Source organism: Nicotiana tabacum, chromosome 15, assembly GCF_000715075.1.
Source record: "Nicotiana tabacum cultivar K326 chromosome 15, ASM71507v2, whole genome shotgun sequence".
NCBI classification, from domain to species: Eukaryota; Viridiplantae; Streptophyta; class Magnoliopsida; order Solanales; family Solanaceae; genus Nicotiana; species Nicotiana tabacum.
Window position 1 is genome coordinate 96,319,606 of NC_134094.1, and position 11,877 is coordinate 96,331,482.

Sequence of the window (11,877 nt, forward strand, 5' to 3'; positions counted from 1 at the left end):
AACGGTCTGCTCCTAAGAACTCCCAGCATCCAAATCCATAAAACACACGAATCAGCATATCCGCTTCTATATCCACCGCGAGAATGTCTAATACATCTCTCATACATGATCATCCCACGAGAAATACTTTTAAAATTCTTCCGTGCCACCTGGCAAAATTTGAATATCAGTAGTCGATCAACCCGGAGAGTGCCGCAATACCAGTGAAGTACCCATAAATCAAAACACATTGCCCCTTCTGAAATGTACACTCTTATCAAGCCATACCAAATAGTAATATCATTTACCTGGTCATCTGAAACCGTCTATGCTGCCTACGAATTTATGTCCTTCCCTTCAAAAATGAACTGTGACCTTGCACAAGCAAACCTCAATCCCACGCAATACACCGCGTCTACCATGCCATCCTGTGAAGAGTACAAGAATCTTATAATCAACTCTGAGTCACAAGAAGAATACATACCCGATCAGTCAGAAACCTTCCATTTGATCTCATCCCGGAGAAAATCCCAATATGCAATATATTCCTCACACCGGTAGGAAATATACTCCTCGAACCGTGGTAGAAACCATAGAGAACTCTTTGAAACACATTTGCACATAACCAAGCTACTTGAATCGAATCTCTCTAACTCAACCCAGCCACGCAAGTTGCCAAAACCCAAGAGCATTGCCACGAAACACCTGTGGGGACTAGCCACATCATAAGTACCCAAAGAACTGAATTTTATCCATTACTGTGCTGATCCAACCTACTACCACGCTGTCCTATTTCTCCAAGACCCTTCCAAATTGCCTTCAAATTGATACTCCTCCTTGATGGAACACTACGATCCTTAACCAAAATTCACCACACCAGAGACCCTAGTATAAAACCACAACGCCCTAAGGCCCATAAGCCGCTGACTCCTCTCTTAAGAACCCCAAAGCACCACAACCGCGACACCCACTCTAAAGAGACCTTATGTGAACCTAAAACTGTTTCCTTCACCTTCTTGATACTGAAATGCATAATATAAGATCCTAGCCATATACCAATCCGAAATACCCAATTGCTGCATATAATTCTTGAATCCATTAGAACTTTCTCGAGAGTCATCCACTCTGCTCAAACTCAATTGCACCGCCCCAAACGGACAAAACGACTGGTGCCCCATTGGCACGATAACACCCGAAGGAGTAACTCACACTCCTAAGCAACCGAGCAAATTCCTACTCCATGTACACTACATCCTTCGCGAATAATCACTCAATTATTTTATGATTCTCATATACCCATAGAGTGTAATACAACCTGTATCCAGAAATTCCTTTACTCAAGTCCTCCTCGAACTTAACCTCTGCCAGTCATAACTGATTCACCAGTATACCTCAACTGAAACCAATACAGCACACAATCGTGCAATCAACTTATCCATAGCAGACTCCCCCACTCAGCTCCAAGTCATAGATTAAAACACTCCCTAATTCACAATACCCATACTCTATTACTGCCAGAATCCCACAATGAAATTCAACTAAATCCTTCGTAAGCCCATGTAACACAAACCATATAATACCTCAAATCGTCTGTAAATCTCGCATTCACCCTTGTAATAGTCAAGCCAACTTCCACAAGCGATCCAAACTCAAATTGCAACATATATCATTCACTGGTAAAAGAGAACTCTCTACAAAATATCATAAGGACCACACAACCTCAGGACACCTCACAGGAGATAACCTGCCTGCTCTGCCTCAAACTGACATCTCTCTATACCCTTCCACAGCCACGACTACTACGCAATCACTTAATCTTCTCGATTCTGAACTCATCAACAAGACATGAGAATCTACTTCACTTCATAACTAAACAACATGAGAGATCACTCAACACACCCATAACTCGAGACCATATGCCAAATCAAGATAGAAATCAAACACCCCATAGTCCTTGCTACATCTCAAGTACACTCTTTTCGTCACATTCGAACAATCTGAACACATTTCGCAGTCTCGTCATACTCACCCCATAGTCATCCAATCACAAATTCCACCAATAGGGACACCAACAGACCTATAAGTCCAAAAAGCACGTGCTCACACAATCGAAATCTCCGTGCTTAAGCTATTGTCAAAACACGGCCTTAAGTCCTCCAGACCGGCCATCATTAGCACGCCAAAATCACATCTCGCATCTTAACCATGGAATCACAAGCCATCGACACATAGCCGATACCGAGCGCTCATGTTTGCATACGAATGCGTAGAAGGAATTCAAAGAGTTACGCTTCGAGCTGAATCAATACTGCACGATAAGGAAAGAAAGATGGGAAGTATATCCTAAATGTCTTGTAGCCTCTCAAAGATAGGTATGGACGTCATCATACTGATCCGCAAGACTCTACTAGATATTTGCTCATGACTTGTAGAACCTAAGAACCTAGAGCTTTGATACCACCTTGTCACGACCCAAAATCTGACTAGTCGTGATGGCACCTAACCCAACCCGCTAGGTACGTCAATTAACCACTAACCATTTCCAATAACAATTTATAAAGCAATTAAGTAATGAAATATCTTAATCTTATACATTTTTCAAGAATTGGTAGTACAAATCATGAGCTTCTAAGAATAGAGTTTACAAAGCGGAGATGAAATAAATACATAGTCTGTTTGAATAGTACATAAAAATTTATAAATCTAAGGCTACCATCAACAAGAGCAACTACAATAGGGACACAGGTACACCTTCAAATCCGGCAACCATCGAGCACAATAACAACAACAGCCAACATCTGCACGCAATGTGCAGAAGTATAGTATCAGTACAACCAACCCCATATACTGAGTAAGTAACAAACCTAACCTTAGGTTGAAAGCAGTGACGAGCTTTTACCAAGGTCGGGTCCAAAACCAATAGTCCACCATAGTCCATAACAACGTAAAGCAAATAATATAAGAAGTAACTCAGAAATAAAAATGCTCAGCTAAATCATGATTTCTAAAATAGTTCTTCCTTTCAAGTACATCAGTGAAAAAAAAAACCCAAACCGTTTACCGAAATTTCCAGAAATATGAATAAGTTTGAAAACAATAATTTTCCCAAATCCTTTCAAAAATAAATAGGATGTTTCATTTTCTTTCCAGATAACCCGTGTAAAACAAATGCATCACTATGCCCATCTATCAACATGTGTGAGAAATCATGAATGATGTGATACTGTACAACATGAGGAAAATACATCTCTATGCATGTATGTCATGTGTGTATGTCAATGCGATGCAACTCAGTGATAAAATCATATGCATACTCTCGGAGTATCATTTCACATAGTCCTCCCAGTCACTCAGCCCTCACAGTTACTCAGTCCTCCCAATCGCTCAGCACTCACACTCGGCACTCGCACTCAGTAGGTACCTGTGCTCACTGGGGGTATTCAGACTCATGAGGGGCTCCTACAGCCCAAGCGCTATAATCTACATGGACAACTCTTGTGCTATAATAATATCTGGATTCACACGGACAACTCACGTGCTACACAGACAACTCACGTGCTATAATAATATCTGGATCCGCACGGACAACTCACATGCTGCACGGACAACTCACGTTCTATAATAAAGCCAATAAGGTCTGCTGCAGACGGGCAGCCCCGATCCACATAATAATTCTCAAAATCAAGCCCTCGGTCTCAATGAGTCATCAATCTCTCTAGTCTCTCTCTGATGGGCTCACAATGTCATGAAAATAGCCCAAGAATGATGATATAATGTATCAATAATAACAATAAAGACTGAGATATGATATGTAATGATATGAATATGACTAAGTATGAATTTTCAATTTAAAACAAATCATTTACAGTAATATGACCTCTGTGGGTTTCAATAATACTGGCACATAGCTTCAACATGATTTTTAATATGCTTTTCAGCTCAATTTCTTTAACACATAAACACCGCATGGAAAATGTCAAGATTATTTAACTATAAAAATTCCACAGAAACAATTATGTCATAATTTCCATGGTACACGCCCACATGACCGTCACCTATCATGTGCGTCACTTCCCAACAATTCACATAATACATATATTCATGCTTCATACACTCAGCTCCAAGATTAGAAGAGTTACTTACCTCGAACAAGCCAATTCCAATATCGAGCAAGCCAAGCGATGCTCCAAAATGCCATCCCGTGCGTTCTGACCTCCGAACGTCTCGAAACTAACCAAAAACAACTCAAGTACATCAAACAATACTAAAGGAACCAATCCCGACCGAAAAAGATCAAATCTTGAATCAGAAGCCCAAAACCGGCCAAAACCCAACTCGGGCCCGCACTTCGGAACCCGACAAAATTTACAAAATAAAATAACCCATTCAATTACTAGTCCAACCATATTAGTTTCACTCAAATCCGAAACCAATTCGATATTCAAAACTCAAAAATTCATATTATGAAATTTTAGGCCAAAACCTCCAATTTTCTTTAAAATTCCTCAACCAATAGCCAAAAATGAAGATAGATTCATGAAATGTAGTCAAAGCTGAGTAGAGAACACTTACCCCAATCCTTGTGATGAAATTTGCTTCAAAAAATGCCTTAATCCGAGTCCTATAGTAAACAACTTGCATCTGCGAGAATTACATTGACCAGCAACACCCGTACCTGCGGATACCAAATTCTGCTTCTGCGATGAGTTTCGCACCTGCGCTTCCAAATCTCGCATCTACGCGCACGCAGGTGCGCTACAAAATTTGCTTCTGCGGTCTTCCTCACCCTGCCTCTCTTTGCTTCTTCACCAAAAGCGTCGCACCTGCGCAAATCAGCTGGAGGTGCGGTCATACCAGAACCAGAAACCTTTAGCAAATGCAACATGAATGAAAATGACCCGGACCTCGTCCGAAACTCACCCGAGCCATTCGGGACCTCGTCCCGATATACCAACAAGTCCCATAACATAACACGGACCTACTCGAGGCCTCAAAACACACATAACAATATCGAAACGATGAATCACACCTCAATTCAAAATCATTGAACTTTGAAACTTCAACTTTCACAACCAATGCCGAAACCTATCAAATCACGTCTGGTTGACCTCAAATTTCGCAAACAAGTTACATTTGACATTATGGACCTTCTCCAACTTCCGGAATCGGAATCCGACACCGATATTCAAAAGTTCACTCCCGGTTAAACTTTTCAAAATTTCAACTTTCGCCATTTCAAGCTAAATTCAGCCACGGATCTCCAAATCAAAATCCGGACGCGCTCCTAAGTCCAAAATCTTCCAACGGAGCTAATGGAACCATCAAAATTTCAATCCGAGTTCAAATGCTAAAAAGTCAAACTTGGTCAAACCTTTCAAATTTAAAGCTTCTAGCTGAGAATTATTCTTCCAAATCAATTCCGAATAACCTGAAAACCAAAACCGACGGTTCACATAAGTGATAATACATCATTCGGAGCTACTCATTACCTCAAATAGCCGAGCGAAATGCAATTGGTCAAAACGACTGGTCGGGTCATTACAAATTAGAAGTAGCACGAGCCCGCCTGAAGAAAAAGATTTGCAAGCTCAAGTCTACTCCAAGTTCAAGTTTATTTCAAGTGCAAGCAGCAGGATGCCCACCTGAAGAATAGGGTCAACTTCCAGTTTTCTTCAACTTCAAGTCAGCAGGATGCCCACCCGAAGAATAGCGTTGATTTTCTATTTCATGTTGAGGATTCAAGTAGAGATTCAAGAAATATTCGAGACAAGAAGTAGATAGGATCTTATATTTTTCTTTTCTTTTTGCTGTAATTTTTGCTTTTATTTTTGATGTAATGGCAGGGACCGCGGACCGGAACCTCAAACGGTACCTTACTCGACTCTCTCATTATCTTCACACACTCCATCACTTCATTTACTTTTGAACTACATGTGACCTGATTCCTTTATAACCCAGGATATGTAGGCTGTCCAAAATCAGGAGTCGGTCATATTTTCCTTTCTTTTAGGTCTCTTCTCTTTTAAATAAGGGTTGGGTCAAAAACATATCTTGTTGTTCTTTGTCTGAAAATTCTTCGTGTTTTTAGTCAAAGAGGGGCAGTTGTAGACATATAATTTTTGACCTCTCCAAAAGTTTACACCTTTTTAGTGCTTTGATATTTATTTTAGTTCTAATATTGTTATTTTGCCTATTTTTAACTTGTTTACTATATTTCATCTTAAAAATGAAAACTACCAAAAATATTTTATTTTATTTTTAGGTAATAGGTAGGAATTTTAGTTTGATTTTAATTTAAACTAAAAGAAAAAAGAAGACAAGAACCAATCATGGATTGCCACATGGAAACAAGATTCTTTCCCATTCTTTTTCTCTAAAAAACTAACGTGACGCAGAACACTCCTCAATCCTCACTCTCACATGCACACACTCACAGATTTCTTTCAGGATGGGACCCACACAATTTATTTGATTGGGATTTCTTTCTCTCCAAGATTATTTCAATTAAATATACACACTTCATAATTGAGGGGTGGGGGGGATGGGAGGGGGAGGGGGGAGGGGAGAACATACAGAGTGAGAGGGTCACGGGCAAAAGAAATAGAAGAACAAATAGAGAAAATAGAGGCATTTAGAAAAATAGAGAATAAGGGGGGCGGATGAGAGTAGAATAGGGGATAGAGAAGAGTCAAAATTGAGAGGAATAGAGTGAGAGAGAAACAACGAGATTTTTTCAGTCCAAAAAATGATAGTTGCCTTTCATCCTCACCGGAGTTGGCTGCCTTTTTCCATTCTCAAGCCAAATAGCCACCAGCTTTTTCCACCAAAACAACACCATCTCCAAATCACCAAGCACCATCACAGACTCCGTTGGTTTTATTTTTCAATTTAGTCAGAGTGTTCTGGCAAGTTTCATGTCGTCGAAGGTTGTAGTCTGAGGTTTTCGGGCAGGTTCGTGGCCCCGTAGAGGTTCTCGCTGTCGAAGGTTTTCGATGTCAAGTACTTTCATATTTCAAATTACTTGACATTGAGGTCCATTTCTCCTACCTTATGATTTGATTCTCTGTTTCTTATATGTTTTTGCTATATTCCTTGAGGTTTAATTTGATTGTCAGTGATAATTTATTTTATGTGTTTGATTGAGTTGTTCTTAGTTTAATTTATTTTGTGTGTTTGATTGAGTTGTTCTTAGTTTGATGTTGCAGTATTTTTCAGAATTATTTAGATCTTACTTAGTTCTCGAATTGCACACTCGAAGATGATTGGTCTGTTTACTTGTTTTAACATGAGTTGAATGAATCAATTAAGCTTTGGGCTGTAATTTAGTCATAACGATGTATGAGATGAAATTTGTTAAGAATGATTAGGGTCATGAGTTTGAGTTAAACAAATTAATGAAACAATCTCTGCTGCGTAAGAGTTAAAAGAAGATTTTTAGCTTAGGATACTGTATGTTACTATTTATTCTCATTTCATTAATCAGATCGCTAGGAGCATATTCAGGCCGTAATATGTGGGTAGGCAGATCTTTAGGACGTTTTGTCTCTTTTGAGGTCAGAGGTTGTCCCTTAGTTATTATTTTATCCGGCGAATGCCCCGAGAAAACTGTAAATATTTTTATCCGGGGAATACCCCGAAGTACATGTAAATGAAGGCCAAAGATGAGATAATGTTAAGGACACGTAGTATAGAACTTTAGTATTTTTTTATTTCTTCTTTTATTTAGGTAGGGACAACCTCGAACCTATTTTATGTTTATTTTCTTTTTATTTGTTTTGCCTCAATTTGAGTAACTTTTAAAGCCAACTTGATCAAGTACGCAATCGTGACTTTCACGGGACTTGGGGAGTGCCTAACACCTTCTCCCCGAGTCAAATGAAACCCCTTACTTATAATCTCTGGTGCAAACTAGTTTTGGAGTCTAAATGTATTTTAAAGTGCAAAATCACTTTTGTTAAAAACAGTGACTAGGCAATCCGAAACCAAATGTCAAGTGGCGATTCTGAAAACCTTTGAAATACAATTTTGTCAATTTCATGATTGAAAACTCTTTTGAGCTTTAAAATCTCCTTTATTTATTTTAAAGAAGGTAGTGAGGTAAAAAAAGGGAGTGTGTCACCTATCATCTAAAATTGTTAGTAAAATTAAAATGAACAAAATAAAATCGAACTTGCATGATACCTATTCGTGGGTATTAACCTCTTTTAGAAATAATACTTCTTCAAATGGACTGCATTCCAATGTTATGGTAACACCTTACCATCCATGGTTTCCAACTCGTATGCTCCTTTTCCAGCAATGCCTTTAACCCTATATGGGCCTTTTCAATTTGGACTCAACTTTCCTGTGTTTGCGCTTTTTGTTGACCGGAACACCTTTTTGAGGACGAAGTCTTCAATTTTGAAGTATATCAAGTTGACTTTCCTAAGATTGTATCGTTCAATCATCTGCTTTTGAGCAGCCATCCGAATTAATACTGCTTCCCTCATTTTTTCTGTCAAATCCAGGTTTACTTGTAACTCTTTCTCATTTGTTGCTTCAGTGGTATTTGTGTACCTCGTGCTTGGTTCACCTATCTCCATCGGAATTAAAGCTTCCACTCCGTACACAAGTGAAAATGAGGTCTCGCCCGTACTAGTTTTCGTCGTTGTTCGGTAAGCCCATAGTACACCTGGTAGCACTTCTGGCCAATTGCCTTTTGATTCTTACAATCGCTTTTATGTTGTTGATGATAACCTTATTCATCGACTCAGCTTGCCCGTTAGACATTGGGTGGTAAGGTGCAGAAGTAATTCATTTAATCTGCCAGCTTTGGAAAAAATCAGTGTCTTTTGCATCTATGAATTGTGGGCCACTGTCACAGATGATCTCCTTTGGGACTCCAAATCGATATATAATATTTCTCCAAATGAAATCCATAACTTCCTTTTCCCGCACCTGTTTAAAGGACCATGCTTCTACCTATTTCGAGAAATAATCCGTTAGAATTAATAAGAATCGTACCTTTCCCTTAGCTTGAGACAAAGGCCCTACGATGTCCATCCCCCATGTCATGAAGGGCCATTGTGATATGACTGAATGCAACAGTTCTGCAGGTTGATGTATATTATTAGCATATGATTGGCATTTATCGCACCTTGGTTCGAAGTTTTCTTCTTCCTCCTCCATTTTTGGCCAATAATATCTTGCCCTTATTAATGTCTTCACCAATGATCTTCCCCCGGCATGATTGCCACAATGCCCCTCGTGTACTTCTCTCATTACATATTCCATTTGTGATGGTCCAAGGCATCGTGCTAAAGGTCCACCAAACATTTTGCGATACAAATTTTCGCAAATTAAGCAACACTGAGCAGCTTTCAACCATAACAATCAGGGTTTCTTCTTATCCTCGGGAAAAATACCATACTGCAAAAACGATTACAAACTTGTCTCTCCAAACCCAAGTTAAATTATTGAAATTTACTTCACTCTTGGTTTGGTTGAGTTCTGAATGAAACAGATGTACCACAACAACATTTTCTGCATTTGTTGCATCAGCGATAGACGGAGATTTGCCAACGCGTCTGCTTCTTCATTTTCATCCCTGGGTATTTGCACAACTTTCCATGTCTAAAAGTATCTAAGCAATTCTCATACCTTTTCGAGGTATTGTTGCATTCGTGTCTCTCTTGCCACATAAGTCCTCTGCATTTGATTGACTACTAACTGCGAGTAACTTTTGATCACAATTTGTTCAATACCAAGTTCTCGTGCGAGTTCCAAACCTGCAATCGCAGCTTCATACTCTGCCTCATTATTAGTAATTAGGTAATATTTTATTATCTGTCTTATGACTTTTCCCGAGGGTGAAATTAAAACAATCCCCAAAACCTGCTCCTTTAATATTTGAAGAGCCTTCAGTAAATAAGGTCCAAGTCCCCGGATTTGCTCCGGCAAATATTCGTAGCTTTTTTCTGCTTCAGTAACTAAGCTTGAGGTAAAATTTGCTACGAAATCTTCTAACACCTGAAATTTTATAGCGGATCTAGGCTGATATATAATATCATATTCACTGAGTTCTATAAAACATTTAGCTAACCTACCCGATAATTCTTGTTTATGTAATATATTCTTTAGTGAGAAAGCAGTTATATCAGAAATATGATGATATTGAAAGTAAGGTCGTAACTTTCTTGACACCATAATTAAATCCAAAGCAAGTTTTTCTAGGTGAGGATACCGTGTCTCAGCATCTAGTAAAGACTTACTAACATAATAAATTAGAGATTGATTATCTTTATCTTCACGTACCAATACCGCGCTTACCGCTACTTCCGACAAAACGAGGTAGATGAGAAACCTCTCTCCGTCTTTTGGTTTTTCTAATAGGGGTGGATTTGATAGATACGCTTTAAGTCCTTCAGAGTTTGTTGACACTCGACAGTCCATTCAAACTGATTTTGCTTTTTCAATACTGAAAACAACTTAAAGCATTTTTTTGATGACTTTGATATAAACCTTCCCAAAGCTGCTACTCAACCGGTTAATCTTTGGACTTCTTTATTGTTCGTTATTATGTCTGGTATTTCTTCAATAGCTTTGATCTGTATGGGATTTACTTTTAATACCCATGTTAGAAACAAAGAAACCTATAAATTTACCTGAAGCCATACCAAAAACGCACTTTTCTGGATTCAACTTCATGTTGTACTTGCAGAGAATTTCAAAGGTCTCAACTAAATGTTGAAAATGATCCCCTGCCTGTGTTGATTTGACCAACATATCGTCTATGTAGACCTCCATAGTTTTTCCCAGTTGTTCTAGAAATATTTTGGTCACTAATCTCTGGTATGTGGCTCCAGCATTTTTCAAACCAAATGGCATGACTTTGTAGCAATAAGTCCCCTTGTCTGTGATAAATGAGGTTTTTTCCTCTTTTAAAAGGTCCATTTTTATCTGATTATAACCAGAATAAGCGTCTAAAAAACTTAAAAGCTCATGACCTGCTGTAGAATCAATTAATTGATCTATGTATGGTAAAGGAAATGAATCTTTAAGACAAGCTTTATTTAGATAAGTATAATCTACATAGACTCGCCATTTTCCATTCTTTTTTGGAACCACAACAGTATTAGCTAACTAGTCAGGGTACTTTACCTCTCGTATTAAACCAATTTTCAGAAGTTTTTGTACCTCATCCTGGATTACTTGATTTTTGAAGACCCCTGCTTCATTTTCTTTTGTTTGACAGGTGGGTGTAATGGATCCTCATTTAGCTTATGAGTCATCACCTCTGGTGGTATACCTGTCATATCTGAATGCGACAAAGCAAAGCAATCTGCATTAGCACATAAAAATTCAATTGATTTACCTTTCATTTCTAGGGCTTAAATTTGCTTTCACATAAACTTTTCTATCTGGCCAGTGGACAAATAATATTACAGCCTCGATCTCTTTCGTAGTTGTTTTAATGTTCTCGTTTTCCTTCGGCTCTTGAATCACATCAGCTCTTGACTCGACATCAGTCTTCCCTTATGTGTTTTCAGTTGAGGTATGAACATAGGTGTCCCCAACTGAATTCTTTAATTGCTATTTCGTATCTGCATCATTGGCTGTTGTGTTTGCAATCACCACCGAATTAATGCTCCGTGAAGCCTGGTGGTTGATCGCGTCCAAATGCACACCTCAAAAGAGGTATGAAACGGTCGTTTGCAATAATAGAAACCCAACTAAGAGTCGGGGTCGAATCCAGAGATAGCTAAGATGGGAGTTAGGGGTATATATATATATTTCAATATGAGTGATTGAATTATCTAGATTGCACTTGCACACAAAGATTTGTATTTCTAATTCTACTCTAAAGAGTGCAAAATAAAGAAAGAAGACTAGAGATAATTATTTTTTAGGTTTTTCCAA